A 7,253-nucleotide genomic window follows, 5' to 3' on the forward strand; every position below is an offset into this window, starting at 1 on the left:
TAGTTTCAGAGGGGTATTTCTGCCAATTCCATCGGAGGGATACAAACGCAAAGGAAAAAAACATGCGACAACGCCATTCGGCGTCTTCTTGAACACAGTACAATTGAAGTCGTTCACATACACGAGTATACACTCGCCCCTATGAACGCACACACGCACCCCCTACCTCTATGAGCACCTTCGCTGGGCCGACATAGCATCTTGAGATTTTTACGAAGTCACCACAGACGCCTTGCAGTCGACGGGAACGTTTTCTCCCATTGAACGAAAATCGACGTAAGCCTAAAATTCCAGAAATAATGCAAGCACCATTGTCAGGTTTAGAACTTGAACCTGATGGACAGGGATACCACTGTCCTCGTAAGTATCCAACACATTTTGTTTCGCGCGCCATCCGGTGGTGTCGGCCAATAATAAAAGTTGTCCCCTCAAAAAGAAAAATAAGAAAAGTTGTCCCGGTGCAGGGCACAGGGAGAGGGAGGAGGGGGAGAGAGGGCAGCTGGTGGGTCCCGCATATACGAGGCGTCGCTCCCCCAAATCGAATCCTCGCGTTTGTTCCCCAAAATCCCTGTGCTGCATCCAGCGCAATGGAACGGAAGGAGATAACGGACCTCGGCAGCGGCAAGCCGATGGAGACCACGGGCCTCGGCAGCGGCGAGCTCGAGGACTATCCCTTCCCTTGGTGAGGCGGCTCCGCAACCGGCGCCTACTCGTCTACCTCTGGCTCCAGGGCTTCGACGCCGCATACGATAGGTACTCCCGCCTGCCCAGCCCGTCGTTTCACTTGATCGTCTCCTTGCCGCTAATGCGCCGCGCCCCCGCCGTGTACGCAACGCAGCGTTGTGCATGAGTCGGGTGTGCAGATGAGCAGGCTGCACTTGCGGCAGCTGGTGGTCTGGGGCCGGTGGAGCGAAGCCCTCGACTACGTGAGGCGCTTCCTGCCGGCGGCGCTCAACGACTGGAGCCTCGATGCCCGTTCCCTCCTCTTCTTCCTTCACGCGGTCTGGGCTCTGGCCAACGTCGCCGCGTGCTCGACGGACGGCCTCGTGAACGACGACTCTGTGCGCGGCGACCTCAGCTTCCTGAGGACCCTTGCCAGTACCAACGCCAAGCTCTCCTCCATCCTACGATACACACTCCACTCGCCGCAATTCAGGTACTCCATCGGTCTGCATATTAGATTTAACTGAAGTCAAACTTTGCAAAGTTTGACCAAGTTTAAAGAAAATAATATAAACATTTACCGTAACAAATCTATATGATGTGAAATTACATTCAATCATGAATCTAATGGTATTGATTTGTTATTTGTATATGTTAATATTTTTGTCTTTAAACTTTTTCAAAGTTTGCAAAGCTTGACTTTGACCAAAGCTAACACGCGGAGCGAATAAAAACACAGGGAGTACTAATAAAACAGTTCGAAATACTGTTCTACTTGTTGTTGTTAAGCCTTAGATGAATCATGTCTTGTAGGGCGTCTCTGGACTGGATGCTGGTGAGGAAGAAGGCATCGTTGATTGTAGATGATTGGGCTCTCGAGACTCCGGAATTGAGGCGCAAGCTGCAATTGCCCGGTGGTCCAGGTCTCCCGCAGAACTTGCTTCCCATCGGGTGGGTTCATTCATTCAATCCTTTACTGTTTGGTCCACATTTTATTACCAACTAGTACATGCCAATCTGATCACCCTACACATGATCTTGTTTAATTTGCTAGCCCCCTCTGTCCAAGGCGTCACTGGAGGGAACGATCCCGGCGGGCGAAAGCATCTACGATTGCCAAGTCCTATCTCAACAGGAAGAGGAGGTACTTGCAACTTGATTAATTGCCAAGTCCTCAATTCCGCAGTGCTGTCTCTGAGTTTTCACTTGTCATTCACACATATTCCTTGCTTCATGCAGCCTGCCGCCTCCAAGCCCACATCCTGGTATGAAATCTCCGCATGAAAGCAACATCCCTCTCCTAAACTCTGGATATGTGCGACACTTAATGTTTTCTATGTTTTGAACAGAAGGATTGCCCGAAGATGCACTCAGCCAGGTGGCGGATCTTATTGGTAAAGCGAGTCTCTGACCATGTAATTCCAGTTTGTAACGAACATATATGATAATATATAGTTTTCTGATGATGTTGCTGAGACCTCTTTTCTATGTGAGTTTCTGTTGCTAATAAACTCAATTGATAACATTTAGAGGGATGTTTAAGAGCTGGTAAACTTCCGAAGCTCCATCAAGGGTGCCCGCTTCAATCAAATGCAAAGGAAGGTAATTTAACTACTTCTCAGTTGTCTTACCTTGGATTACGCTGTACAAAATTGAGCTAACTCATCTGACTTTGATACCTTGTATCTTGCTTGTTAATTTTCTGCTTCGTCTTTCTTATAAATGTCTGGCAACGGAATGCTACATGCGCATGCTCATATTTATGGTATAGACCTTGCTATGTTCCACCATCGTATAAAAAATGAAGATGAGTTTAGCCTCTTGATTTCTGATCTAAAAGCCCTTCCGGGATTCTGAAATGTTGACTGTTAAGATAATATTTTGTGTAAAGACTTAATCAAGGAGTGTTGATAATGCTTATTTTGGTGATCCTAAATGGTATTGATGCTTGGGCAGGTCTAATCAAGCATTCTAGAAAAGACGGTTGTTATAGCAACAGTACTGGTCAGGGTTCTGTTGGAAGAAAAAAAAAAAGGAGAAGATCTGATGACTGCTGAAGATGATCACCAGAGCCCACATGCCACACAATGCCCTCCTCGAGGAGACTAACGTCCTTAAGAATGCTTCTCCATGTATAGAAAATCATGTCCCTTTCGGTCCCTATGGTGGATAACCACAGATCACATCAACAAAAATCGCCACAAGAACTAGTGTATCTAGTCTCTAGTGTTCGATTAGATCAAGGAGTGGACAGAGGCAGGTTTTGGTGTTGGTGGTTTAGACCCCTTTGTGAGAGAGTGATCCTTTTTGTTTTTGTGGTGTGGGTGTGCCTACGTAGATGTTCACATCTACTTTAGGCTCTTGTAATTAACTTTCTGCCTTCTATAAAAATACGATACGATATTAGCGTACTCTTAAAAAAAAGCCCCGCCCCCCCCTTTTTTTGAAATGACCAAACGCTCCCTTAGTTGAATCTTTAAAAGTGCGAGAGGCGTTTTGGATCTTGGCCTCCATAGAGGCCGAACTTTTGAAAAATTCAATTTTTATGGTTTCAAAAAAAATTGAAACTTTTTGTGCAAGTAAATAAGGATCTGATGTGTCTATGTGTAAAATTTCAGGATGGAATACATTGAAATGTGATCTGTACAAAAAAGACAAGTTTATGGTCTGGAGGTGAATAGTATCATGTGTTAAAAGGCCCCAGATTTGTTATTCTTTTTTGCACAACCCTCATTTCAACGTATTTGGTCCTGAAAATTTACAAACTTGTGCATTATGCCTTCATCTATGTCTGTATTTTTTTCATAATTTTTTGAAATATAAAAATATTTTTTTTACGAATTAACGACTCCATCGAGCTGGGCCTCCAAAAGCAATTTCCGGAATAAAGCTCTCTAATATTTTTTAGAGAAAAAGAGGAAAGTGGTGCCGGTACAGGGAGGGAGAGGGGCAGAGGGCACTAGAGGGAGAGGGAGAGGGAGGGAGAGGGCACTGGGAGCGGGGGTGAGAGGGGAAAGGCGGGTGGGTCCCGCATATACCAGGCATCGCTCCCCCAAATTGAATCCCGGCGTTTGTTCCCCAAAATCACTAGCGAGTCTCTGTGCTGCATCCACCGCCAACGGAACGGGAGGAGATCATGGAGCTCGGCAGCGGCGAGCCGAAGGAGATCATGGACCTCGTCAGCGGCAAGCCGATGGAGACCATAGCCCTCGGCAGCGGCAAGCTCCATGACTATCCCTCCGTGAGGCGGCTCCGCAACCGGCGGCTCCTCCTCTACCTCCGGCACCAGGGCTTCGACACTGCATACGATAGGTACGCCGCCCGTCGTTTCGCTTGCTCGTCTCCTCGCCGCTAATGCGGTCCTGCCGTGCATGCAATGCAGCGTTGTGCGCGAGTCGGGTGTGCAGATGAGCAAGCTGCATCTGCGGCAGCTGCTGATCTGGGGCCGGTGGAGCGAAGCCCTCAACTACATAAGGCGCTTCCTGCCGCCGGCGTCCAAGGACCGGGGCCGGGAGGTCCGTTCCCTCATCTTCTTCCTCCACATGCTCCGGGCCCTGGACAACGTCGCCGCTTGCTCCAAGAGCGGCCTCGTGAGCGACTCTGCGCACGGCGACCTCCGCTTTCTGACGACGCTCTGCAGTCGCAGCGCCAAGCTCTCCTCCATCCTCCGATACACGCTCCAACCGCCGCAGTTCAGGTACGTGCCTAACACTTTTCTACTTGTTCGGAACACTTTTCTACTTGTTGTTTAGATGTACCATGTGTTGCAGGGAGCCTCTGGACTGGATGCTGGTGAGGGAGAAGGCATCGTCGATTGTCGATGCCTGGGCTCTTGAGACTCCGGAATTGAGGCGCAACTTACAATTGCCTGCCGGCCCAGGTCTCCCGCGGGACGTGCTTCCCATCGCGTGAGTCGTTACTGTACTAGGCGGCCACATCTGGGCCACCACGCGGCATGGACCGCTCCTCGGCTCGAGCTCAAGGTTGCCAGGGCGATGAGGCGGAGAACAAGGGCTGGGAGGTCATCGATGGGCGGTGAGGGCGAGGCGAGGCCCTGTCGCGGCGGCGGGAGCAGGAGAGGAAGCGGAGATGAGAGGTGGCGCGCGAGGAACTGCAGGGCGAGGCGAGGCCCTGGCGTGGCGGCGGCAGCTGGAGAGGAGGCGGAGATGAGAGGAGGCGCGCGAGGAGGGATGAAGTGGATGGTGCGGGGGGGGGGGGGGGGGGGGGGGGGGGGGGGGGGGGGGGCGTGCGGTGGCTGCAAGGATCTATCTCTCGCTAGTTTTTTTCGCTCGCTCGCTAGCTGCTTTGCACTATTCATAACGAGGACGTGGATGCAGCAAGCCTGCCTAGCACCCCCTTCATCATTTATATGTTCAATTCGTTCATCCATCCAATTTTTTACTGTTTGGTGCACGTTCTGGTAATGGTTTTCACTTTCAGTGAAATTTCAATGAAGTTCACTGAATTTCATTAATTTCAGCAGACGCCGAAATATTTACGCTTCGGCCAAAATATTTGGCAATTTCAGTAGTACACAGGAATTCAAATAATTTTCAAAAATTTCAAACATTCACTGAATTTCAGTGATTTCAGTTAGTGCTGATTTTTTTTCTGGAACAGAAATTGAAAACAAGGACATGTCAAATCTGATCATCCCATCCATGATCTCGTTTAATTTGCCAGTCCCTATCGTCAAGGCGCCACCGGAGGGAACGATCCCGGCGGCCAAAACCAGATGCTATTGCCAAGTGCTTTCTCAACAGGAAAAGGAGGTACTTGCAACTTCATTAATTATCATCATATGAAGCTGTCCTCAATTCCTCAGTGCTGTCTTCAATTGACATTCACACATATTCCTTCCTTCTTGCAGCCTGCTGTCTTCAAGTCCACCTCCTGGTATGAATGAAATCTTCCTATGAAAGCAACACCCCTCTCCTAAACTCTCCACATGTACGGCAGTTAATGTTTGCTATGTTTTGAACGGCAGGATTGCTCGATGATGCACTCAACTGGATGGCGGATCTTATTGGTAAAACTAGTCTCTGACCATCTGGTTCCAGTTTGCAAAGAAAATATGTGATAATATCTACTCCCTACGTCCCATAGTGTAGTGTCAAAAACACTCTTATATTATGGGACGGAGGGAATATCTGCTTTGTTTGTGGAAATCTCTTTGGCTATGTGAGTTGCTGTGTGCTGATAAACTCACTTGTTAACATTTAGAGGGATGTTTAAAAGCCGGTAAAATTCCGGAGCTCCATCAAGAGCAGCCACTTCAGTCAAATGCAAATGAAGGTAATTTAATTAATTCACAGTTTTCTGACCCTTATATTACGCTGGTGTGAAACTGAGTTAACTCATCTGACTTTGACGCCTTGTATCTTGCTTGTTAATTTTCTCATTCATCTTTGTTACAAACCACTTTTATGCTCTCACTGCACACATTTATCATTGTTGCTTTTGTATTCCTAGGCTAGGTTTATACATGGAGTATTTCATTGAAGTGGCTCGTACACCATGTTTTGTTCAGCTCATTCCTTGATTTCATTGAGCTCATACACCGTGTTTTCTTCAGCTCATTCCTAGGCTAAGTTCCGTATTCTGTTATTCTTCTGTTGGTTGCTCACATGTTATGTACGTTATCTATGCACATGGGCATGGTAATTCATAACAGCACTCGAATGCAAGCAGGATGTTGTTCTTTGCATGTTATCAATGCCGGGAACCTGCTGTCATCTCTAGCTGCTCAACTGACTTAACATATGAAGTGATACTTCTTTAGAGAAGTCCAAATGTTCTAGTGAAGGGCTATTTACACCATTGTAATGTGATAAATGAGATATATGCCTTATTAGTTCTAGGCTAGAAACATCTCCCCCTAAGTCCTCTGTTATGCCACTTCTAACGAACTGCTTGCAGGTGCTACTGGTTCTCCACTTTTGCAGACTATGTTTGGTACCGTGACAAATCCTTCTAAAAACACTAGGATCTCATCAGTGACAAATGCAGGTAAATTAGTTGGAAACTGGAACATGGTTGTTGGTGATGGGAATTAGCACACAAATGCACTTGTGGTTAACTGATAACTGCAGCGGAAACAAGTAACCTCAGCACCACATCATGTACTAAATCAAGGATCGTTGCTTAGCACGGAAGGAAACATATGCAGCAGCATATATGGAGGCAGAAAATGTTACTCAGCAGGCAAGACACTCCTCAGCCTAGTGTCTTGTGGTAGGAGTAAGTTTCTGGACAGCACCAAGCATCAACAAAGAGACACCAGATTTTTTACGTGAAAAACCCCTCAACTTGAGAGGAAAAACCACGGGCCGAAGCCACCCAAATCCTCTTTCACTATTATCAAATGTGGGATACAACAAGTTCTTCTCTAGAAAGCACTAGAGGATCTCATACCTCAAGATTTCTGAATCTTGGATGAACACAACAAGATTTGGGGGTTCAAGAACTAGGGATTGGAACAATCTCATCAAAGATGGTGGAACCGAAGCTTGAAGGAGACAAGGTAGTGGATCTGGACCATCACAACCTTGGGGAGGAGCTCCCTTGCTTCTTCCTTCAATCTTCCTCTT

General features: G+C 47.4%; 1 long non-coding RNA gene across 1 annotated transcript; it reads left to right on the top strand.

Moving 5' to 3' along the window:
• Positions 1–1,716: 1,716 nt before the first annotated feature.
• Positions 1,717–3,051, top strand: LOC125534020. The gene is made up of 5 exons (XR_007294400.1): positions 1,717–1,807; positions 1,903–1,928; positions 2,013–2,078; positions 2,194–2,265; positions 2,620–3,051. It is a non-coding gene; the product is annotated as an uncharacterized LOC125534020 (long non-coding RNA).
• The last annotated feature ends 4,202 nt before the right edge of the window (positions 3,052–7,253 follow it).

This window comes from Triticum urartu, chromosome 2 (assembly GCF_003073215.2).
Source record: "Triticum urartu cultivar G1812 chromosome 2, Tu2.1, whole genome shotgun sequence".
Taxonomy (NCBI): Eukaryota; Viridiplantae; Streptophyta; class Magnoliopsida; order Poales; family Poaceae; genus Triticum; species Triticum urartu.